The sequence below is a fragment of the Phaethon aethereus genome (genome assembly GCF_964289735.1).
Source record: "Phaethon aethereus genome assembly, chromosome: 1".
Classification (NCBI taxonomy): domain Eukaryota; kingdom Metazoa; phylum Chordata; class Aves; order Phaethontiformes; family Phaethontidae; genus Phaethon; species Phaethon aethereus.
Window position 1 is genome coordinate 152,724,312 of NC_138575.1, and position 25,066 is coordinate 152,749,377.

Genomic DNA, 25,066 nt, shown 5'->3' on the forward strand with positions numbered 1-25,066 from the left:
TTGCAGTGACATTTAAATCTTTCAAAGTATACAAAACAAACAATGATGTAAACTATTTTTGCTACATCTTTGGGGTATGAGAGAGCCTGAGATTTGATTTTAAGTGAGCCTAATAAACAGTCAGACTTGAAAAGATGGGCCTCAAAAATAAAGAGATAGGGCCTAGCATTTTCTGTGTTTCTTCTTGTAAATTCTCTCCCCTGCACACCAAAACGTTGATACCCTGAAATAAGGAATCAGCCCCACGCCAAGCTCTGGAGTCAAAACAAGTAACAAACGGGTGCTGGTTCAGTGGGAATCAGGCAGTGTGAACACATGCAGCCAGCCCAGGCACCCGCTAAAAATGCCTCCCCTGCCCCAAAAAAAAGGAAAAAAAGAAAAAAAGTCAGTACCGGCGAGCTGCAGGCAGCAGCGCAGGCAGCAGCGCAGGCAGCAGCGCAGGCAGCAGCGCAGGCGTGCCGGCCCCTCGGCAGCGCGGATGAACGTGCTCAGCAGTTCACCTACGAGCAGCAGGACGGCACACAACTTGGCAGCTGTGCTGGGAGTCCTAGTCTCTTCCAAGTTGTTCCTGCTGGCTCGCGTCCCAAGGAGGGAAGATTTGAGACCTTCAGGGACCCACAAAGACCAGGACGCCAGTCAAATTTAAAATGCTTAAGTTGCAATACTTAGAGCTTTAAAAATATTTTTCACCTATCAGTGCATGATTAACTGAGTGTATGAACTCGAAGGGAAACATAATATTTATTAAACATAGTTCACTGAGTCATTTTGGCATTTGATATGCAAAAGATTATGCATTTTTCCCAGGAGTTATGTTAATAATTTCAGCATGATAACTTTAATTTTAAAAAGGGCTTTTCTTTGCTAAAGGGAGGGTTATCCGTGCATGTGTACAAGGAAAACTTTAATTAAAATTTATGTTCTCCATTGTTTCAGGAGTTTAAAATGCACTTTCTTCCCCAGGAGACAAAAAGACTGCTTATATTTATAGGACTCAAAGGGTTAATGTGTGGAAATGAACACATTCAATGTTATATTACTGACAGCTCCATTGTGTTGGCAAAGGAAAAAGATGAAGCACAGCCTCAATTTACTTCTCTTGCTAAATAGCACTTTGTTCTGTATTGTTAGAAGAAATCATTCCATATCTGGAGAAGATGGAAAACATGGAAATCATGATATTGCCTCTGCTGACCTTAATATAATTTTTTTTTTAACTATTTCTCCCCTGGCCCTCATGGACGGCTTGAAAGAGAAACCACTTTTGTTTTTCTGAGGAAGGTCTGAGGACTTGAAATGTGATCCTCCTTTTTGGTGCCTTCTGCTGCAGATAAAATATGGGGGAGTTCTCTTTATGTTTGTCCAATATGGGAAACTAATGCTCTTAGATACATCTGCTCTGGGAAAATAGGACATGCTTAGTAAGTTTGCAAAATACTATTTGGGACATTTGATTTATCCATGCTATAGGAGATTATTGCCAGTGTTAGAGAATTGGTGAATAAACTGGGGGAAAAAAGGCAAGATTAGAGTTTGTGTCAAAGCTCCGTGTATTTCTAGTAGACTCCTAGAAGTTTATCTGAAAACTTTTTTCTATAAATTTGAATGGAAAAGGATAAACCCTAAAAAAAATCTGTTTTTTTCCTCTAACAGATGTTGTTTATAGAACAGTTTTAGTAAAAATATAACTTTGCTGTAAATCAGTACTTGTCCAGAGTAAACTCCACCCATGGAGTGGAGTTCGCAGTCCTTCAGAGAACCCAGAAGAAGGGACACCAAGGTAGTTTCTCTCCTTGAAACCTATGATTAAGGATGCTGTAATTACTTCTTGGGGGATCTTCACTTGTGCCTGCACCGCCCTCTCCTGTTGAAATCCTCCCAGAAAAGTCAGGAAGGAATAAACCCCTCTGCTGCTGCAGCTTTCTCAGGTTTTCTTTGGTGGTGCTTTTGATGGGGTTGTCACCTATCCCTCTGCAACGGTTAGGATTTGCCACCCAGAAGTTCTGTGCTGGACCAGTAGCCCTTAAATATTACGTGCACCAGCAGTACAGGTCCAAAGGAACCACATAATCAGAAACTGCTCATCTGCTAACCACTGTCTGGCAAAGTGGCTCCTTGTACCAAGAAGGAAAGCAAACGAAGAATACAAATGTTTTGATTCAAGAGTTGTACTTTTCTTTGAAGATTGGTAGCAAGTGGTCAGTCTATTAAGAAGGGAACGTGGTCTCACTTCAACTCACTGCCTCAGAGTGAATCCTTCATTTTGTTATTTTATTTCAATATAAAACATTTCTATTTTACCCTTAAAAATAACCAACATTACTGATAGGAAATTGTTTGTCTGCTAAGACAAACAAATTCATCTGTAGCTAATATGAACGGTCTATCGCTCCTTCTGTACAAGGCACGCAAATCTCTCTCTTGGCTGTTTGGGATCAGTCTGGTTTTCTGATACTTGCCAGTGGAAAGGCCCTGGCTCATTTCTTTCTTCTGAATCATATTCTGATGGTCTCATTTCCTACTGAAGTGATTAAAGCTGAGCTGGGCATACAGAGACTATAACTTCTACACATAGCTTTGCTAAGCTGCAATGTATGTTATTAAAATTTCTAAAATTATCTTCTACTATTGGCTAATTTAATGCCTTAAAGCCTTCTAAATGAGTTAAGGATAAATGATAGGGTTATCCACATTCAACACTTCTTATCAGGTGCATTTGTTTGAAGGATCAGATGGAGGAGGTGCGTGCCCTGGGTTTTCAGCCCAGCCAGGTTGTGTCCTGGCAGACTAGGACTCCTAGGTGCACTGAGGAACATGAGCACTTGGTAGGATAGAAACAGCCAAAAGCATCCTTACCAAGGACCTGGAAAGAAGTACTGAAAAAGCACCAGAAAAGCAGCTGACCTGCCTCCTGGGTTGCGTAGGAGGGTCTGGGTCTGAATATGAAGAGTGCATCCCTGTGCGTTACTGGTAGATCACAGGATCTCAGACTGGTTGAGGTTGGGGACCTCTGGAGGACATCTGATTCAAACCCCCAGCTCAAGCAGGGCCACCGGTAGCCCAGGAACATGAACAGAGATGCTGAACAACACATCAGTGCAACAGAGGCTGTGCCAGGTCATGGCAATGAAGACAGTGGCGTCAGAAGTAAGCAGTCCTTAAAACTGTAGGTAGACCCATTGCTCTTGCATTGTTAGGATTGCATCCCTCTTTGTTAATCTTTGAAGAATGTTTTTGGCTAGTTTCTTGATAGGATGTGCTTTTTAGAGTTCATAGCTGGGCGACTGGAAGCAGAGCTGGAAAATGCAACCAACACTCACAGCCACTTAGCTGTGAGACTCTTTTCTTTCCTTGAGACTTTGGAAATTGTCACCTGTCCTGAAAATTTATAGCTTGTCTTTGCTTTGGGGCTACTGTGACTTAATCTGAAGTATTTATAGCCATTATAGTTGTTTGACAAACAGGTTCAGCCAAATAAGAAACCTCAGCAGAGCAGATTAATAGCAGGGAGCCCTTTATTTAACTTGGCAAGGCTCATCACAAGCCATCAAAAAAAGCAGTCACTTTGTCAGTAGTATTGAATGGATGAATATGATAAACAGAGGTCACAAAGTCTTACAGACCAGTTTCCCTCAGAAATAGAAGTAAGAAGGGCTTGCCAAGCAGCTTTAGGACCCGAATATAGGTGTTTTACGTATTCAAAGCATATGGGGTTCAAAACTATTGTTCCCTTTGGCATTGGTGAGTTTTCTCAAAATGCAGGAAGGAAACAGGTCCTGAAGGAGCCCAGAAGTGACACACAGCCCATCTGTTTTGCTGAACTGTGTCTCTAAATTAAATCCATTGCTTCCCAAGTAGAGTCGATAACAGGATGCTGAAAACAGAGTATTTCAGAAGCAATTCTGAAAGCAGTTCCCAGCGACCTATTACAGATGCAGGTATTCTGATGATAATTCCCAGTTCCCAAGTGAGGTACTCACTTAAGGCCCCAGTTCAGCAGAGGCTTTACATGCACACTTGTGTTAATCTCGGTTACAGCAGTTTTGCCTGTGGTTAACTCTAGCAGCGTGTTCTCAATTAAACACGTGTCTGATGTGTCCTCTGCAGAAATAAAGGGCTGACTTGAGGTTAGAGATAATTTTCTCTGAGTAGCTACTGAACTCTGTTTGGGCTGTACCTGTCGGCATCTATTTAGCATGAGGCAACGCCGGCTGCTGGTGGCTTGCGTCCTATCAGGAACTGTTCAAGAACATGGCTGAAGTCTTCCACTTGACTAATTCATAAGAGAGGAGCTGAAGGAGTTGGGAAGAAGCAGGGCTATAAAATGTAATTTCAGGGTTACTGCTCTTTGTCAGCTATCGCAGGGAGGATGAGCATTGCAAGTGTCACAGGTGTCTTTAATTATATATGGCCTACTTCCTGAAATACTCGTACAAAATGGAGATATGAAGTGAAAGTTCTGGTCGGAAGGTATAAAGGTTGTTCTTAAACATCAACAAGGTAATTTCCCTTACCAGGTTCTCCATCTAGCAAAATGACTGGATTGCTGCATTTACAGAAAAAAAAAAGTCAAAGCTGTTCTTCCACACGTTTCAAGTCACCAAAAGACTTTACCAAGTCTTTACCTTGGTAAACCATCCCACAATAACAATTGCAGTACATGTGTCTTGAAGTCCTAAGTGCTGCAGGTGTGAAAAAATACTGGGTCCTGATGGGCAGCTGGGGAGTGGAGGTAGTGATTTATAGGACAACGTAAGCGTTGGAGGATTCAGAAGCAAGTATACTCTTCAGTTTTAGGTTTGATGGGTCCTGTGAGCCCTGCAGGACTGCTAAGTCCCGTAAAGCATATGGTTAGCAAATTGTGTGAATTCCAGTCTGAAACAAATGTAAAAATAGAGGAACTGGTTTTAGCACTGAGGTTTTACTGTCTGCGCTTACGTTAGGATTGTGTTAGAAATAGGAACACTAGGCTTGTACAGCTGGGAACAGGTGGAGGATGATGAACAAGAGGGTTGTTCTGGACGTGCAGGGGAAAGGCAAGGCGCAGACGGTGGGACTTAAAGGGTCTGCTGTTTTAATAACACAACTCATTTAGGTGCAGCCCAGCAGTCACCCCCCAAGGGCAGTCGTCATTCATTTCTGCACACGTGAGGCCGTCGCTGGCTCGGCGTGCATCCCGGTCCCGGCCCCTTACCGCGCTGCTGTCACGTGGGGGCAGCGAAAGGGGAGGACGGCTGGCGTTGTCTCGGTGAACCACACACCTGCAACATCATCCTCCGGGTCCCCCCTCTCCGGGGAGTGCCTTGCACTGAATTTCTTTTCCCACTTCCTGTGCAAGCAGGGAACAACCAACCTCTCAACCAGCCTCGGCACCAGCCGTTCAGACATGCCAGCATTTGCTTGAGCCGCTGCTGCTGCGTCCACTGCCCAGTTTGCAACCTTTGCAGGTTGCTAACGCGTCTCTCCCTGAGACTGGCTAAACTATCCGTGACCCTGTGGTGCTTCCTCCCTCTCTGCCCAGTTACGGTCTTCACTGCAGGCGCCCTTATTCACAGAGACGTTTAGCTGCAGTCCTATGTGCCTTGTGGCCTCCTCATATGGTGTTTCAAGACAAGTCACGGTCACTTCTAGGAAAGGTCCCAAACCTAAGACTTGCTTTAACTAGATGACTTAGAAATTCACTTGCGGGATGCCCAGTGCATAATAATCCTACCTAGCGGTTGCTGTCGCCTTGTCAGCAAGTGCCTTGGTGCACGTGCTGCGTTGGGTGGTCTCACAGACTGCTCCTTCCTCAGGGGTGGCAGTGACACCGCAACCCGCCAGGACCCTGGTCACTTCTGATGCCTTCTGCTAATTCACATGACCTTCTTCTTGCTCTTAAAAGTTGGGTGAGTTAGTAGAGCGCTCTTGGCCTCTGGTCCCCAATGCTGTATAGATAAATGGGACCACGTGGTCATCACCTTCAGCCTCCTCTTATGGGAGACAACTGTGCAAAAAAAAAAAAAAAGTTCATTCTGGAAAGATCCACAAACCACCTGCCTCCCCATGGCCAGATTCAGCAGAGGCTACAAGTCACTTACCGGCATTTTTTTAATAAATGTAAGACCTAAACAGGGAGGTAACAGAAAGAGCAGGACGTGCCCTGCTAATATTTATAGATCCCTAGAATAGCATGGCAAAATGTCAGTAAAATTCCTGGGATGTCCTAAGAAATACAGTATATCCAGATATGCAGGAAAGCATCTCTCCCAGCTGAGAATCCATTTGACGTGAGCATGGGAACAAAGTATGGCAGCTTGACATGCCAGGGCATTTAGTGTCAGGCTGCGCTGTGCTGCACCCTGCCCGGTGCCCGCCCTCCAGCGACAGGAATCCAGACGTTCCAAACCCATATTTTACAACTGGCACTAGCTGGAATTTTGTGAGGTGCCTTCTCCCTTGACATTGAAGAGCCGCCAGTTCTTGGCGAGCCTAGGCAAATTGCTGCTTTCTTAGCCTTTTGCAGCAGATGGAGTTGGGTTGAGGTCAAACTGTTCAACCAGACCCCCCGCGCCCCTCTTTAGGTAGTTCTTTGCTGACATGAAGAGCTCCAGAAGTTGCCTCAGGAGAAGAGCTATCCTGAACATGGGTTCTGGTTGGCTGCATGGGGTGTAAACACTTGGTTCTAGCTCTTAATTAAAACCTGAACGGTGATGGGCCATGAGGTTTTACTAGACCCCTTGGGACTTTTTGGTTTTTTTTTTTTTAATAAGGACAACGGGAAATAATTGCCAGTAGTCTGCATCAACAAAGTCTGGAACTGATGATGGGGACAGACTGTTGGGTCTACTGTTTGTCCTTGATCACAGCAGCACTCCAGGTGTCTGATAATGGAGAAGTCAACATACAAGGTGTTGTTGGCCAGCAAAATGTGAAAGAATGCTGGCAGCTTATCCCAAATATCATTCCTCTGCCTACTCCATGTGGTTGTAAGTATGTATGTGTATATATATAGGGCCAATATAGTTAAAATTTTGCAAAATGCATGACCTCTCTGCTTTATCATAAAAGTGCTATCTGGAGGCTGGCTCTTTCATTTGCACAGAACATGCAGGAGGGAGGAGGGTGACTTTATTTTCAAGTAACAGCACTGTCCTGCTGCTGGCACTATGTGGTTTGACAGAGGATTGGGGGTTTTTGGTTTTGTGAAATAACTGTGCTTTGTAGAGCAGTTGGGATGAGTTGTGGAGCCAGAACCAGAAAAGGTTTTAATCCTTTTACGTGCTGGTTCGGTGATGTGCATGTAACATTTATGTTGGTAAGTAAATCTCTTTTATGAAAAGCAAGCTTTAAAGGAAAAAGTCTCTCTCTTCATAGCCCCAGACCCGACACCACTTGGGTTTTCATTATTATTTATATGCAGGCCCCATTCTCTGTGAGAGATCCCAGTTTCTGTCTCTCTCTCACACCTGGCGATGCATTGCTTTGTCAGGAGTCTGTAGGCTTTGCGTGTTTTAAAAAAACAATTAAGTGATGTGTATTGAGCTTTAAGATAAAAGCATCACAATTTATATTTCAGATGTGCCAACGAAGGGCAAAACACGAAAAAGAAGGAAGAAAAAAATTACACCAGAGCTGAGTAATTTTTATTTTCGATTATTTCATAGTAAAATGTAGTACAGTGAGTGTGTGTAATTTACCTCTTCTTGACTGCCTTTGCAGAACTGTATCTGAATCATTTCCTGTTAGTGAATAAAATCAAGAGGTTTTCAGGTTTGTTTAGTCTGGGCAACTGGGAGTTGGTGTAGCTAATGTGTTCCAGGAGGTTAACCACTGTGAACTCTCTTGTCTGAGCCATTTCCCCTTTTCGGGTGGTTTTCTACCCATACAGTTGCCTTTCAGGTAGCAAGTTATCAGCAGTCTTGCACGTTAACGTGGAAGACATCAATCTGTGGCAATATGAAATCTTGAAAACATGCACTGCCTGTCTCTGCTCTAGCCGGGGAGGGGGTAAGGGCAAGTGACTCTTCCACAGCAGTGACTTTTTTCTCCCAGAATAAAGACATTCATATTGTATGTGCAGTAGTTATTGAAAACCTCATTTTCTAGTCACATAAAAGCACGTTAACAGGCAGGGTATTTATCTGTAATTCACATCCTTAACTGGGGGAAAGGTGTTTCCTCCAAGGCATTTTAATGGGAATGTTTATTTACAGTTAGAATCCAAAAGCCGTTAGGGATTTTAGGTGATGCTGACGACGGGGAGTAATTAAGGCGGGGAGTAATTAACGCAGGCTCCTTGTGACCCGTACGGTGCTCCTGCCCTGGAAGGCTGGGCGCGGGCAGCGCAGCTTGAGGCTGCGGGGCCGTCGGGGATGGGTGATCACACGGTTTGCAATTAGCTCCGGGCGTCAGGGTCCTCAGGTCGCGGGGCTTCTTCAACACAGCCGTTGCTGTGGCACCCAGTCACTAATCGTGCGTGGGGTGCCTGCAGGCGATTGCTGCTGGCGGTGCTTTCTTCAGCGTTTAACCCGGGCGGTTTTGAACAGCTGTCCTTCTTGTCCTTTTTTTATTAGCTACGTTTGAGAGCTTTTCATTGATTTCCCCCCGCCCCCCCCTTCTTTTTTTCTTTTAGCAGCGGCTGATGTATTTGTAATTAATTATTTAGTGGGCATAGTATGACATAAAAGGGAATATTTTACAAACCATTATATTTTTCTCCTTTGTGTGGCTTTTCTCCCTGTGCTCTTATGATCTCCCCACAGCCGATCTCATGGATGATGAAAGTAACCATTAATGGGCTTCCACTTGCCCGCGGTTACAGGTGTGCTACGTTTCAGCCCCTGCACGGAGGATAAATTCTCAAGTTCCTTAATGGAAATTTGGAGAGTTATTTTTCACACGTAACAGAAGCATGTTAATGGATGGCGAAAGCCAGTTGCATTCTTGGGTTTCAAATTAATTTCTATGAAAGCTCTGGGTTTAATTCAGTTCAGAATGTGTTCTTAATTCAGTAAAAGAGGAAGGAAAGTGAATATGGTGAATACTGGAAATCTGATGGCCATTATATTAATTTTTAGAAAAGAAATGCATTCTTTTTTGTCATACTGTTCACATTAACAGGCTACAAACGTAGAACTCCATTGTAAATGATAATGTACGAACCATTTCTGTACACTTTTATGTTTGACTTAAAACAGTAATCAACACTTGAGAAGCATTTTCAAAATGCTACATAAAAAAAGCAATATTTTTGTGGTAGGAACTTTCCATTAGGTTCATAGTAGACTGTGAATCTGGAGAATTAAGTGAAGGTGAAAGTCTCTGAACAGATTATTTTGTATGTATGCTTAACTAATACTCTACCAAGTTTTACTAACCTGACGGTCCTCAAGAACCGCTGACTGAATAATTTGATTATAAATACACATACCTTGGCAACGGCAGTTTTTAAAAAGAGTTTCACTCTTCATGTATGTGAGTATAAGGTAAGAATGCTTGAGGTAGCTTAACAAAAGTTAAACAAAATATGCCGAACCTAATCTGTCTGTGGTGTTTACAGAACACATTCAGTTAACTTCTGTACTAAATTTCACCCTATAAAGCCAGAGACGTCATTGGACTCAAATAATATATTGGGTTTTAATGAGTGCTCATGGGTTGAGATACAGACAGTTTAACAGGCAAAGCAAAAGCCGCACACAGAAGCAAAGCAAAGCCAGGAATCCATTCACCACCCCCCACGGGCAGGCAGGGGTTCAGCCATCCCCAGGGAAGCAGGGCTGCATCACGTGTAATGGCTTCTTGGGAAGACAAACGCCATCACTCCGAACGTCCCTTCACCCCTTTCTTCTTCTTCATGCCAACTTTGTATATCGAGCATGATGTCATACGGTATGGAATATCCCTGTGGCCAGCCTGGGTCAGCTGTCCTGGCTGTGTCCCCTCCCAGCTCCCTGTGCACCCCCAGCCTTCTCGCTGGCAGGGCAGCACGAGAAGCTGGACTGTCCTTGACTGCTCAGCAACAACTCAAAACTTCAGCACGTTATCAACATTTTCTCATCCCAAACCCAAAACATAGCCTCACAGTAGCTTGTATGAAGAAAATTAACTCTACCCTGGCTGAAACCAGGACAGGTGGGTAGTATGTGAGGTAGGATCGTGCCGTCCATCACATGGGGCCGCTGGCATACGTGTTCCTGGGACCCCAGCCAGCTCTGTTTGCTTCCCCTTGCCTTAAGGTGTGAATTGAAAGTGGAGGCCTTCAGCTTCAAACGGAGACAGATTTAACGAGGGAAGGGAGCAGGTTGTCCAAGGGGAAGGGAGGAGTGAGAGGAGACCTGGGGGAGCAGGGACCCCAAAGCCGCCTGGTGCAGTCGCCTTTGTTTGTTTCCCTTCTCCAACTTCTGCTTAGGCTGGGAAAAAGGAAAGATCAATAGCCTTGCTTCAGCTTTGAGAACCCTACTTGAATGTCTATTGCTTATAGTTTCCTATAATACCTTCTGCTTTCTCTGGAAGATCTTTGGACAGTAGTAAGGGAGAAGCATCCTCACTCAAAATTGTGTTGTCTTCTGTGCTGTTTCTGAAAGCTGGCTTTGGCTGCCTCATTTGGCTTCTCTCAAGAAAAACCAAATAAAGAGCGTTTCAATGATGTGAAGTACATTTCTGAGAAAGGTTGAAACTGGCCTATTGGATGATTAAGAAATGCACCTAGTGAGGGTTCTCCAGAGCCGTAACACAGTGCGTCTTCTGCTGGCTGTACTGCTGGCTCTGCTTACCTGCTTTCCCGTGTTCACAGCATGCATATGCACATTATCACTGCCATTTTTTTAATGTAACTTAGACCATAAACTGAACGCCAGGATCCTGATTTTACCTGCGAAGTCCCCTGTTAGTGGGCTGCTCTGTAGAAAAATATTGCTAGTAACAACGACCAGCTGTAGTGCAGTAGTGAAGCCGAGCGATTTTCCAGCTGTGCCAGGTCACTCAGTCGACTTCCCCTTATCTCAGTTTCTCTGGCTGTGAAGTTAATGTTACTTTACTTTCGTCTCAAGAGGAGATCCTCTGAAGATTCCTTCATGTTTGCAGCTTTCAGCATAACACTTTTCTATGGTCTTGTTACTTGTGGATTAGTCTACTGAGAGGTGCAGGGCAGGGAAAACTGTAAAAAAAAAAAAGGTGGGCATACAGTTCAAAATGAGCTTTCTCTGCAATAGTCTTTTTTTCTCTAGGTAAATTTGCCTTTCAGAAATAGGCTTAAAAAAGCAGGGAAATGGCAGACGTGAGGAGGATGTTTTTTCCGTTTGTTTGTGCAACTGCTGCTTTCCAGAAATGTGCCGAAGGGTGTTTTTAGGAAGCAGCGAGGACTTCAGATGTTCACCTCTGTTGCCATGTGTATTGTCTGCGGGCTGCGCTGCATTCCCTGGGAATGGTTACGAATTCAGGTGTGAAGTTAGATAGATCGCCGAAAATGTGCAGGCAGGCGTACGTACAGTCTCGAGGGAGAAGGCCTGCCTGCTCTGTTTGCAGTGCAAAGTGCACTTCAGCAGCAGGAATTTTGCAGCAAATTGGCGACACTTTGGGTAAAGCTAATGGAATTGCCATTGTACAAATGCAACACGTGCTGCAGGTGTGCCTGGGGTTAAGGAATAAGGTGTTTTACAAGGACACATCAACAGGATTACATCGGTAGATAGAAAACAGGATTTTTCAAATGCAAATTCTTAGGTTTGTAAGGTGAGATTTTATTCTTCCAGCCATCACATCGCGTTGAGTTCCTACAGTCTTAAAAAGGACGCGAGAAGCGGAACTGTACTGGATACTACCAAATCCTACACTTGGTTTTACAGCTTGTTCTCTAGCCCTCTTCTGTTTCTCTGATATGTTAACACAGCCCTTAATTTCTGGTACCTTTGGATCTGGGACTTGATGGAGCTTGAATTAGAGCTTGAAAAGTGAACAGTGTTTTTTTACTGTCTGCTGTAAACTCTTACCACTGCAGTTAGTTCCGAGTTCACTGCAACTTGTAGACGACAAAGATGGAGATGAGAAATGATGAAACCATTTGCACATATTGGCATTTATGTCTACTGAAAAGCAAAAGTCAGGGCAGTTTTCTATTATTTAAATTTACTAAAATAATTGGCACCGTGACAGGTGACTGTTGGGGCATTACCTTCAGCATTTCACATGAGTTGTTACACAAACTCATTCACCCTGTTTGTGGGTCTTAATACCCGATTTTCCCAGTTTGGTGATGGGAACAGTGCTCTTTGAGGACTTGTGGGTATGCTGCAGTTACCTTGCCGGGAGCTAAATCCTCTTGTTGCCTAGGGAAAGTGCTAATGTTGCTGACACTCAAGGAGCCTGGTGTGCTTAAATTAGCTGTAAGGGGAGCTCAGTGCCCAGCATGTTGCCAAGCTGTGGTCAGAAGCAGCAGGTTTCTGTGTGTGTGTCATGACAAACGGGTGCACTGTTGGGTGCTGGGGTGCAGCAGTGTTCGGGGGTGCGATCTGACGGCAGCATACTTCCGCTCAGCTCCATCATTTCCACGACCTCCCACGGTGGGAGTGGGCATGCCACGATGAAAGACGCTCAGGAAAGGGGCTTCAGGTTATACAATCACAGAATCATTAAAGTTGGAAAAGACCTCTAGGATCATCAAGTCCAACTGTCAAGCCAACACCACCGTGCCACGTCCACGTCCACGTCCATGTTTTTTGAACACCTCCAGTGATGGTGACTCCACCATTTCCGTGGGCAGCCTGTTCCAATGCCTGACGACCCTCTCCGTAAAGAAATTTTTCCTAATATCCAATCTAAACCTCCCCTGGTGCAACTTGAGGCTGTTTCCTCTTGTTTTGTTACTAGTTACTTGGGAGAAGAGACCAACACCCATCTCACCACAACCCGCTTTCAGGTAGTTGTGGAGAGCGATAAGGTCTCCCCTCAGCCTCCTCTTCTCCAGACTGAACAACCCCAGTTCCCTCAGCCGCTCCTCATAGGACTTGTTCTCCAGACCCTTCACCAGCTTCGTTGCCCTTCTCTGGACACGCTCCAGCAACTGTCCTGGCTCCTCAGCACCGATGTCTGTCCCCTCCCACCCCGGCAGTGACAACAACACTTGAGCCGTGTACTAGAAATCACTCCTTTGCAACGTTGAAAGCCTTGGTTTCTGTTTGCTGTCCTACCAGATCTGGAACGACTGCAGTGCAGTTTTGTTCTGTGTCATGGCCTTAGTTAATTCTGAGGTGCAGGTTCAGCCCTTGTGAGGTTGTATTTCCATCTTACATTTTCTTCAGCAGTAAAGTCCGTTGCAGAGGCTGCTTCCCTGGCTCCCCCCAGTCCTTTTGCCTTCTCTGACCCCACATTCACCACCTTTCAGCATGCCAAGGCAGCTTTTCACGCCTCTGTAAACCAGATCAGTGCCAAGGTCCTTTAAACATATTAAAAATAACTTGTAGATAATGTTCGTTTCTGGAGAAGGAGCATCCTTTGCAACCAAACACCAACTTTCTGTGCTGTCCTCTTGGTTTGACTGTGATTTTGTGTGCACAATCGGGTCTCTGCATTTATTCCAAAGATCTGTAATGGATACTCCTTTTGCTGTTCTCAGCATGAAATGGAAATAGAGACTTCTGTCACTGGGCCTAAATTTCTGTAAATTTCTATAGCTGTAACAACAAAAAAGCATATATAAGTTGTCATCAGTTTCAACAGACATTTTAAAATACAGAAGTGTATCAGCAAAGAGATGCGTGTGACCACTGTTTTTACTGATCAAGGTTAATGAAGCCATGGTTTTAATTCCAGGTCAAAGGTGCAGGGATTTTTTTTTCATGTTGTCAATGGAGATTTGTAGCCGCTGTGCTACCATATGGGAAAGTAACTTTCTGTTGTTAGCAGGTTGTATTTTATTTTGTTGACCATCTGGTCTGCTGCTGCTGTGGTCCTCGAGCCTTGCCAAGGTTTAATTTAGTGTACGCTTAGGTACCCTCCATTTCAGACTGTACTTTTGAAACTTGACGGAGTAAGATATTAGATTCTTAATGAAAGGTACATGTAAACCACTGCAGCAATTACGGACTGGAAAAAGCCAAGGGACTGCCAGGAGCAAACTCAGACAAGGTGTTATCTTGACCTGGAACCTTACATTGCTGACTTACGGAGCAGGCTGACCAGGCTTTTGTGCACAACAGGCTGGGTAAAATTGTAGAAGTTTACTCAAAGGTTACTCATTACCTTGTAATGTTACATGACGGTGGAAAATCCTTTGAGGGTTGGATAGAATTGTCCTGTGGTCTTGCAGGCTGCAAGAAATAGGGAAGAATGAAATAAAGCAAATGAAATTTGGTATAATTTTTGTGTGTTTAATGTAGAAGGCATTTTTGGTGCAAGGTGAAGTATCGTAGCATTCGTCTTTTCAAAGGTAAAGATTGTGGTGGGGCATTCTTATAGAGAGGCTAATGTTAACGCCAACAACAGGTGCATCCACAAACACAAGTACTGTGATGCTCGTTAAATAAGCCTGAGGAATAGTGTGAATACTTCTATTTAGAAGTAGATGCATTTTTTCTCGTCTGTTTTGTTTTCTCTGGAAGCCACAGTTGGGCTCAGTAGCATAATGTGGTTATCAGTATCACTGTGCTGCCAGTACTAGAAATTAGCCTTGTGGTGTGCTTTAAATAGGACTTAATTCAAGTTTGAGGCAAGCTGTTTGTCTGTGTTTGCTTACGGTGAGAATGTTAAGGATGTTGCACGCTTTTGTTTTTAAATAAATCAAAGCAAATAAAAGGAAGAATTAAGTAAACAATTTATATATCTTTGTGTTCAGAATTGCTATTACAAAGACTACTATGACTTCAGAATAAAGCCAGATAGAAATTAAATTTATGTTCAACTTCAGTTAAACTTATTTATCTTTTCCAAGTAGAGTAGGCATACTTATAATGAAATTTAGGATCATAGAATCGTAGAATTGTTTAGGTTGGAAAAGACCTTTAAGATCATCAAGTCCAACCAATACATTCAAGGCTCACTGAAATGCTTTTTCTTCAGATAGAATTTAAAAGAAAATATGCAGGAGCAAAGTCTAAATGCACCTCATCTGTCCAACAGCTCCTGTAGGCTAGTCTTTATTTCTTGATATCCCTTATGATGGGATGTGTTCCTTCTCTTTGCTGCCCTTGACTTTTGCACTTTTGCCCTTGACTTTGCTTTGCTGGTTTCTCTCCCCAGCACACGCAGTGCCAGCGCATTCACGCCATTCTGGTAGGACTTTCTATCAATAGCTTCCCAGCTATGTCATGCTGAAGCTGCCTCGAGCAGACAGTTTATTTACTGGAAAGACATGGGGAACAGCTTGAGGTCCACAGTTGTGTCTACACCACTGGGCGTGAGCAGCCACGGAAAGGGGCCCGATGCCAACGTTGTCTCTCATCCGTGTTGCCACTCCGTGGGAGGGCACTGATGGGAACACGGTGGGTGATGTGGGCGTAGTGTGGGGCTCCCTGCCTGGCCCAGCTGCCTCCTCATGTCTCATCTACCTTGAATCGGTACGACAAGACCGAGCTTTAGCAGACGAAACAGCACAGGATCCTTCCACGAAAGGACCCTTGTCTTCCTTGAGGCAAAGACAGATGGGGTTTGAGATTATCCTGAGCACAAGCTCCATTGGGTTCACACTGTCACTGAAGAGAAATGTGAACCTGCAGCTCAGGTAAGTTGAGATGTTGTCAATGAGACTAATGAAACAGCACAGCTCAGTGCTACATTAAACAAAACTGTCTTGAGATATTCACCAAATCCTCTGATGTAGAAATGCGTGTTAAGAGAGACGTGCCTTGGAGGCTTCTGTGCTGCAGAGGCGAGGCATGCAGTAAGCAGCTTTTGAGAAGTAAAATTACCAACTCCGTTGCTGCTGTCCTGACTTCCTTATTGGGATGGTAACACGCCGTGCTCACACCTCAGCCATCAGCGTGTGGTGTGAACGGCAGCACTCCCAGTGGAAATGAGGGGGAGTAAAAATGAAGTCCCACGACGTAAGCTAAAAGCATAACAGAAATCATGTTGTAAACTACTACTGTCCTGGAAATAAATATGTAAAGCCGTCATTATGACAATGCACTGTATTATTTTGTCAGTGGAAGTTCATGGTACAGGATCGTTTGTAAATGTTGGGTTGAGTCCCTGCTTACATAGCAAGGGGCTTGGAAACGCTTCCCCGACATACATCTGCTCCTGCTGCCCTGTGTGACACTTGCAGAGAGCTAAAATCACCCCGCCGGGGAGCTTTCTGGGGAAGCATCCCCTGCAGTTGTGCTTTGAGGCTCAGTAAACACGGCTTTCCATCAGCTCTGCTGGCCTAAGCCGTTGTGGTTGGATAATACACTTTTTGTAAGACTTCTTCAAATTTAGTGGAGAACTTCCTTGCGAAAAGGAACACAGGTTGTGATCCTGTGGTGGCCGCCTAAACTGCTGCCCACATTGAGATGCTCTCTGCCACGTTTAATGCCGCTGTTCTCTTGGTGGGTTTTACTCTGCTGTGATGTACAAAGGCGCTGGGACAGGGTGCCTGTCAAAACAATTTCCAAAGGAGTTTGGCTGAGCTCTTCCTCTGGGCTGTGGGACTGTAAGCACCAGCCTTTGAGGGTCACCACTGGGCTGGTGACAATAAGGAGAAATCTGTCACTGCCGGGGACTTCCTGTGCTGGGACCATACCTCTGTTACAGGTAGTACTGGTCTTCTGTTTTTACATAGGCCACCCCTGAGGAGGAAGACAAAAGAGCAAGCAGCTGGGATGTCTTCAACCAGAGAGCTATTAAAGAAGTGCCGTTATGATAACAAGGCCTACATTATGTAGTAAAACAGGCATCACACTTCTCCTTTGCCCATTATACCTGTTTCTCAACTTCTTCTGTCTGTTCCCATGTAGGCCATGTCATTCTGCGTGAGAGGTGTCAAGGGATCAGCTCTAGGCTCACCAGGTTAGATCCCAGCTTGACTCCTTTGCTATGTCATACATTTAATTTCTATGAGGATCAACTTTTTTGTTGTTTTTTTAGAGCCACTTGACAGGAATATTTGTGAGATAATTGCTCCTCCTGCAGATAAAGATAAATGTAGGTGTGTTATGGAAGTAACTAATAGTGAACACTGTAAAGAAACGGGGAAGGAGTGAGGACAGATGGGTTTGTTTTTCCTCAGGGAATCTAAAATAAACTTGATTTGTCTTCTTTAAATCCTTACACTCAGTCAACAAAAAATATAGGAAGTGATGTTTACTCATGCAATAGAAATATTTTAAAAACAGTTTACATCAGCTGAGCAAATTTGGCAGGTCAGGGATTTATTTATGTATGTATGTATGTAACTGGGTTTATGGGAGGGTTGATGCTTCACCGTACTCTCTTGGATAGTAACATAATCTCTTTTATTTTCCTAGATGAATTCAAAATCTGTGTTTGGCATTCTGTGTGTTCTGCAAAGGACATTTCTCTCTTAATTTAGGTCAGAGATCTTCAAAGGCACGTACAGCAGCTAGGCATTTAATTTTCACTCACATTAATAGACCTTGACCAGTTTTCTCTTTCTTCCCTTTTGAGACCTTTCATTTCAGTTTTTGTTTCAATTGCACCTGCCTAGTAAAAAGATGTAGGCAAAACAGGCACGTATCTGCCAGCTCTACCAGTTCTTGTAGTCTTGGTACACTATTGCTTTACCCATTAATTACTGCTGTGCTTTTTTTTTGGTTATCTATCTGCCACATGTCTGGATGTCCAGCAAGTGGAGTGAGCAGTAGCTCCGTCTGGATGGCTGGAAGTTGAACAGCCCAGAGCGAAGAGCCACTGGGCACTGGCTGCCAGTCTGATGGTCTCCGGTCACGTCGTGTTCACCGTGCCTGCAGGGCGAGTTGCTCCTGACCTGCGTGGTAAATCTGCCGTGCGCAGTGCTTGGCAGAACTGCTGCGTGCATGTGGATCAGGTGCACAGAGTCCCAAATATGTGGCTATGGTTTTGAATTTATGGTAGGCCGTAGACCAGCTATCACCTAAATCTTCCTCGCACTCTAGGACAGATTTTGTTGTACACATGAAAGGATTCCTATCTAAAATAGCCATAAAAGCCTACCCTGCAATTAAACCTCAAGATGTGCCAGGGCAGGTTTAGACTAGATATTAGGAAAAATTTCTTTCCTGAGAGAGTGGTCAAGCATTGGCACAGGCTGCCCAGGGAGGTGGTGGAATCACCATCCCTGGAAGTGTTCAAAAAACGTGTGGATGTAGCACTTGGGGACATGGTTTAGTGGGCATGGTGGTGTTGGGTTGACGGTTGGACTTGGTGACCTTAAAGGTCTTTTCCATCTTTAATGATTCTATGATTCCATAAATGTTTCTTAACCGCCCTTTTCCTTAAAGTGTGCTACTTGCAGACCTACCAAGTTACTCGCCATGGTTCTTGGGCTTTTTTTTTTTTGGTATTTTAGTTTAATTAGTTAATAATTTCCCTAGTTGTCCAAATTTTGCTTTAGCCATCATGTCTCTCAGTGGTATGCTGTGAGGATCAACGTTAGGCCTGGCTCGAGGGAGCATTTGTTTGGATGTACAACTTCGTCAGCTGTGGAGCACGTCCGGGGCAGGATGCGAGCGCCTAGCCCCAGGGCCACGGCAGATGTCCCAATGGCTTTTCAAACTCTTGGACTGAAACTGGTTCATTATTGCCAGTGCCCTATTTAGACCTGTTAGAAATGAGCAGTATAAGAGTAAATTGCTTGAAACTCCCATCGCAGTGAGGGTAAGTGGATTTTTAGAAACGTTGGTGTTAGTAATGCGTTGTTTAATAATTAATAATTTTGGTGCAGAAATAGGCATTGCATGGCTGTAACTGATTCAGTACTTTTCAGGTGAGGTGGCCGAATCTCATGTCCTTTGGCTCATTGTGCTGCTCTGGACTTTCAAAGACTGCCTCACCTGTCTGAAGTTTGCTGAGAACTACTGTACGCCAAAGGCCTCAACTTCATTGCTGTTTGCCAACGTGGCTGTATGAAATCACAAGGCGCGCGCTTCCTTTGTGTGACAAAACACTTTGTGAGGTACCCCAGTGATGTGTCGCTGTTATTAGCATGCTAATCATATGTTAGCGTATGGGAAAATACGGAGTATTTTCATTGAGAACCAACGCTTCCCGTCTAGCCAGATACTGTTTCTGTGTATTTATGGTGCAGTTTTTCAGGAGTTATTCTATAACAGGCACATAAACCACCCTCAGACCAAACCAGCAAATTGGTTTTCTGCAGAGACACCTGTGGCGTCTTCAAAAACAATAAGAAAAGACATGCCAAGAAGCCGGCAGGAACCGCTGTTTGCCTTTGGACACGTTTAGAAAAAAGGCGACTAAAGGCGTTTAAAGGCTGATAAAGGTGACGTTAATTATCTACAGATACTTCCTGCGGTTAGCGCGGGGTCTTGCCAGGAGCACAGGGAGCAGAGCGCGGAGGAGCTGCGCCGTCGCGTCTTGCTGCCGCTGGCCGAGCCCCCTCGCCGCAGGCCGGCTTTGCCGCGTGGCTGGTTTCTCGCCGTTTCCGGCACTACGGGCACCGCTTGCCCGCTCACAAAGGGTTCGAGAGGAAATTCCTGCTCCTGCCGACTGAGACCAGCTGGGTGTCTGTTAGCCTCTCCGTGAGGCCGATGGGGCAGTAGCCCGGCTCGCCCTGCTCTTCCCCGCGAGGGGTTGGGAGGACCCTTTGCCCAGGGCTTGGACCTCCTGTCATCCCCACCTCCTTCCCCGTATGGCCGCAAAAAGTCCACCCGAGGAAGGCCAGCGCCTACCGCAACTTACACCCACGAAATGGCAATACCCGCGCTGGAGCCAGGCGCCGCGGGCTGCCCTGCCCGCGCTCCCGTCCTGCCTCGCCTGCCCGCTGCCCTGCCCGCAGCCTGAAGGACGGCCGGGCCGCTCTCCTGGCGCGGCCAAACTTGGGGAAAGCTTTTTGGTTAAGTCATCGCAGGGTGCCACTGGATTCCTTTTCCTGCCGGTGAGATGGAAACGGTACGAAAATAGCCCTCTTGCATCATATTGCTGTGTTCCTGCTTCAAATTCAGCAGAAAATTAAGGGTTTACAATGCTAAGGGCTGTGGTTACTTAAGGAAATCCAGCTAACAAACAAAGCAGTAAACTGCATTTACTTACAATATTGTTTAATATACAAAGGTTCAATTTTCTGTGTCCTCGGTCTGAAACCCAATAATAGGCCAAATCTTATTTGAACTGAACATGTTGTCTCCAGTTTATTTGTCCATTAAAGTTTACTGATAAATTGATGTTTCTGTAATGGTTTTAATGTAAGGAGTACTCCATAAATCACTGTTTTAATAGAAACAAATACAATATTGATGCTAACTTTTTACTAGCAAAACAATGGAACACAATTACCATGATTTATTAATAAACCAGAATAAACCAGGATCTTGTGTACTATCCAAGAAATTGCCTACTTTTTGTTTAATCAGATGTAGTAAATATGGTTTCATCATTGTTTTATAATAAGGTTTTGTATTTCTGAAATAGCTTTCCCCTTTGATATATTAATCAAACTAGCCAATTTAAGGATCGACTCTTTTTGCTGCATGTGTTATTTTGCTTTTTCTGCCCAAGTATAGAACATGACATCACTTACCTGAGACACCTTTATGTCACAAGTAGCAAGGTGGCTGGCTTGGAGCAGATGGTGCTGGGCAAGTGAGGGACCCCCCTGCCCATCAGCTCGGCAGGTCCCCCCTCGGTGCCTTGGGGGTAAGGATTGCTCCCCAGCTGGAGCGCGCCCAGGGAAATAAGAAGGAGCAGGACTATATAAATGCGTGATGGACACCCTATAAGGCCCCATCTGTCTTCCTGACCCAGTGGGGGGGGTTCAGTGTCACCTTCTTTAACCACGTTTCTTAGGCACATTTGAACCTCACATATATAAATCTGCGTAATAAAGGACCACATTCAGTCAGTGGGTTTTATTCTGTCATGTCAATGCTTGTTCTTCAGTTTCCAGCTCCACTCTTCAGTTTTACAGATGCTCTGTAGTTACCACCTTGTCCTCTGAAAGCGTCAGGAATTTTCTCCTTATTCTTCATGTTACCCAAAGGCCTGTCCTCTCCCAGAAACAGGCGCGAGTGCGAAATCCCATCCACCTGCCTATGTCTGAGCACTTTCATGATAATTTTAAGTTGCTGTTTTCTGAAATAGCCCCTTTATGTTCCTGTTAAAAAAGATGATAATAGCTTTTTGAGGAAGCCTGCATAACCAAAGAAAAAAATGTTTAATAATTTCCATCTTAACAAAATAGCAGTTGAATAAAGCTGTTTTCAACCTTTATGGAAGTTACTCGAGTTTTATATTTTGTTAACTGCGATTCAAAAATCGGATTTCTCTTGACTGCATAGTCACCAACATTGTACTTTCACCAGCCAACACCGGTGTGTTGTGAAGTACACGAGTGATGAAAAATGGGGTTTATGCCCACCGCCACACAAAAACATGCACAGAAATCAGAGACTAAAATTTCAAGTCCTATTTCTTGGGCGTGAAACTACATATGTGAAACTGCATCCCCTGTTAATTGAAATCAATGTTTTCTTCTTCTGACACTGCGTTTCTTGGAACACCTTTTCTGAGCTCGCGTAGCGCTCAGCCTCACATTTGCAGACGTGCCGTGCGCGGGGAGGGCAGGAGATGCGTGCTTACACTCTTAAACCTGAAAGAAGCTGGCCAAGCCTGGAAGGAGAGATCTCAGGGAAGGCTGTGGGAGGGGACTGGCATCCTAAAGTGTCCTAAATGGATTAAAAAGGTAGCGCTTAAATGTCGTGAAAGCAGATGGCACAATCCAAAGGAAGTAACCAGGACAATCAACGGTGTCTAGAGATGATGGTCCTCCCCGTTCCCGGAGCTGGTGTGAGGGAGGAGTGAGTGATCCTGCACGCTGGCGTAACCCCCACCTTCGGTCTCCCCCACACGCTGTCAACCCGGCTGGCCGAGGGCGTTGCAGGTTTAGGTGTCTAGGCTGCTAAAATGCCTAGGAAAAACCATAAAATCGCAGGCAGAGATCCAATAAATATATGCATGTAGCAAGACTGTAAATGCATTTCTGTCACCGTAAATTCCTTTACAAATGTTTTGTAGAGACAAATTATGGAAGATTTCATTTGTTTTGAATTACTGCAGAAGGATGGTCCTCAGTAACATCTACAGGCTTATCCACAGGTTTTTTTGTGAGAGTGAAAAAGACCCCAAACCTAAATGTAGGGTCAGGACAGCAAAAATTATTATTATTTTTATTAAAAAGTTTAGTTTTGACTAAAAAAATGCAAAAAGACCAAAACAATTTGCCAAAATTGACACAAACTCTTCTTCCTGAAGCTGCATGCTCTCATAGTTTAAAAGACCATTTCAGATTTGTTGCTCTCTATTTCAGATGACCAGAGAGTTACCTAAAGCGAGATGCCTTTTTTCCTCTGTCGAGATGCTGCTCCATTCCTCTTGAAGTACAAAGATACCCCAGCCCTCACATGCTCATGGTTTCCGCAGGAAACCCGGCGTGCTGCCTGCCTTACGACTACCACTACTACACGTCCTTGCTCCTTTTTGTTTGAAGGCGTGCTCTTCCGAGGATGTAGTCACCATCACCACAACCAAAGCACGTTAGTGCTTAGGTTAGCGCTTAGGTTAGCAGGTGACCCTTGCTGTCCTTCACAGCCCGCGTCAAGGCTGTCCAGTTGCAAGGCCGTGCCAGAGAAGTTGTTGAAGGAGCCTCCCTGAGGCATGCCTTCCTTGTCTTCAAGTTTGCGTGCAATGCAGGCATTTTGTTTTTAAACAATATAGTTTCATTATAATAGTTGCTGACAGGGAGAGGAAATCTGGGCCTTTGATATTTGGGTGCTTGCGGCTTTTAATGCCGTGAGGCAAAACAAATGGTTTGTTTTCTTCAGGCACTCTGGAAGTGAGTTTGAAGATCTGGATACTGGGGAAGGGCGTATCCTTGCTTTTTTACCTCCATTTTCAGAGTGAAGTTCTTCAATTTTTTATTAGTGTAGGACCTCTCATTTCCAAACTCAGCAGCTCTTTAACAGTGTTTGGTTACCCTACGAGACCTACATTTCTGATTTACAGCTGTTTTTTCAGTGGCATTAATACATCAACAGGGCCTAGCAAAGCTACCTGGCAAGGGCGAGATGCTATCTCTGTGTCTGCTGCTCTCCTGTTACAAACAGTTTATGATGTCTGTTGTAGGTCCCTTGAAAACGAAAAGCTTTTGAGAAACGTTGAGATGTCTGTTCCTTTCTCTTCTGGCCCGCGCACAAATCACCCACCGTAAAATAAAACTGGAGTCTGAGGAATCATAATTTAATCCTCTCTCAAGTTGGCAATCTGCTTCAGCAAGTCCTTCATATGTCTCTTACAGGAGCCTACTGACCTTCTCTAAATGACACATTAAAAAAGAACGGAGACACCGACGATCCTGCAACTTTGAGGTCAATTAATCGTCGCTTAGGATGTTGTATCTGAGCTCGCCATTAGTTTCTCAGCCTGCAGAAGGCTCGGGGCAGGCGTGCTTGCCATGTGCATGGCTTAAAGGCCCAGGTGTCTTTGACGCTGAAGCAAAGACGGACGGCAGTATCACGCCGTCGGCTTTATAAACAGAGTTTCCCGTTGATTTCAAGGATCTTTATGCTTCTACCTTGATGGTGAAAGTCCTGTGCGAGAGCCTGGGCAGGGAGCTGTTTGGGCAAGCAGCAGTGTGGTGTCCAGACGGGCTAGCCAGACGGTGGGCTGCCAGCTGTTAATTCAGGATCCTGATGAAGACTGGGCATTTACCCACTTTCTTCCTTAGCGAGTGTTTAGAAACGCAGAAAGCAAATATCCAGCCTGGTCTGTCTAAGCTAGGTTGTTCTCGGGGATTTCATGATACTGGTGAATGTCTGAAGATGGTTAAAAACTCTTCTTGTAGACACAAGGTCATATATAAATAAGCTGGGGATTTTTTTCCACAAGGAGAAAAAAAAAAAAAAAAGGTTTATTAGCTCATAGAGCAAATGGGTGACCCTGCACTGTTTCATAGCTTATCTCCCAACCCTGCTCCTGGGTCCTGTCCCCAAATAGTGGCTGCCGCATATGTATTGTTCTCCTTCCAAAATGCCTTTCTGAGCCACCCAGCTGGCTCCCTCTGAGGAAGAAGACAAGCGTGGCTGGGGGACAGTCAGCCCCTGAGGCTGTTGCCTGCTGGCAGCTGTACGCACGGGGTCTGGCTCCCTCCTGCCCGCGCTGTGCCGTCACCGGCAGCTCCACGAGCCTGCCCCGCGCCCCGCTCCAGGCTGAGCCTCACTGTCTTTCCTGGTAGACACAGTGAGGGAAAATAGACATTACGGCGACTTCAGAGCCTCCTGTCCAGGACTTGGATTTGGGAGGATGGGATGCAGCATCCAGGCAGCTGCGTCTCCCAAAGGTTTATCCGTCTGACTACTTACTATGTAGAAGGGGACCCAAAGAAGTTTTGGATTTGCTTGCCTCTTTAATTTCTGGGTGATGCTGGGCCATTGATGCCTGAGTAGCAGCTCTGGCATAGTTCCAGTGGCAACTTTGAGCTTTTCTTCAGAGGGTACATTTAATTACATCAGCTTTTTAACTGCTGTATTTTCAATACTTCTAATATCTTAGTATCACAGAGTGTATATATCAAAGACACAAGCCTAAGTTTTATGGGATGCAGAAAAATGGGGAAGGATTTAGTAGCCATCTGCATGCCTGAAGTAAATCAGCTATTTTTAACATTGTTGTGGAGCAGATGTTGAATATGTGATACAGAAGAGGATTGCAGCGGTGTTTCACTGGAATGTGACTTACAATGGACGTTGCGGAGGAATTTACCGCTCGTTGCCCGTGGCTCTGCGGTGGTGACTGCCGCAGCCTGTGGCAGCCCGGGGAGGCTGTCGGGGACCAGGAGCAGCAGATCAGCCATCCCTTGGGGTTTCCTCTCCTTCTTGCTTGTCTTCTGCCTCAGGAGCTAGTGAGTGAGCGGCTCGCGGTGGAGCTCTGCCAGGTGCAT

General features: G+C 44.9%; 1 protein-coding gene across 2 annotated transcripts in view; it reads left to right on the top strand.

Moving 5' to 3' along the window:
• The window catches only part of SH3RF3 (SH3 domain containing ring finger 3), a gene marked incomplete at both ends in the record, with an annotated part of 262,235 nt that overhangs the window by 19,363 nt on the left and 217,806 nt on the right, over positions 1-25,066 (top strand). The window lies entirely within an intron of this gene.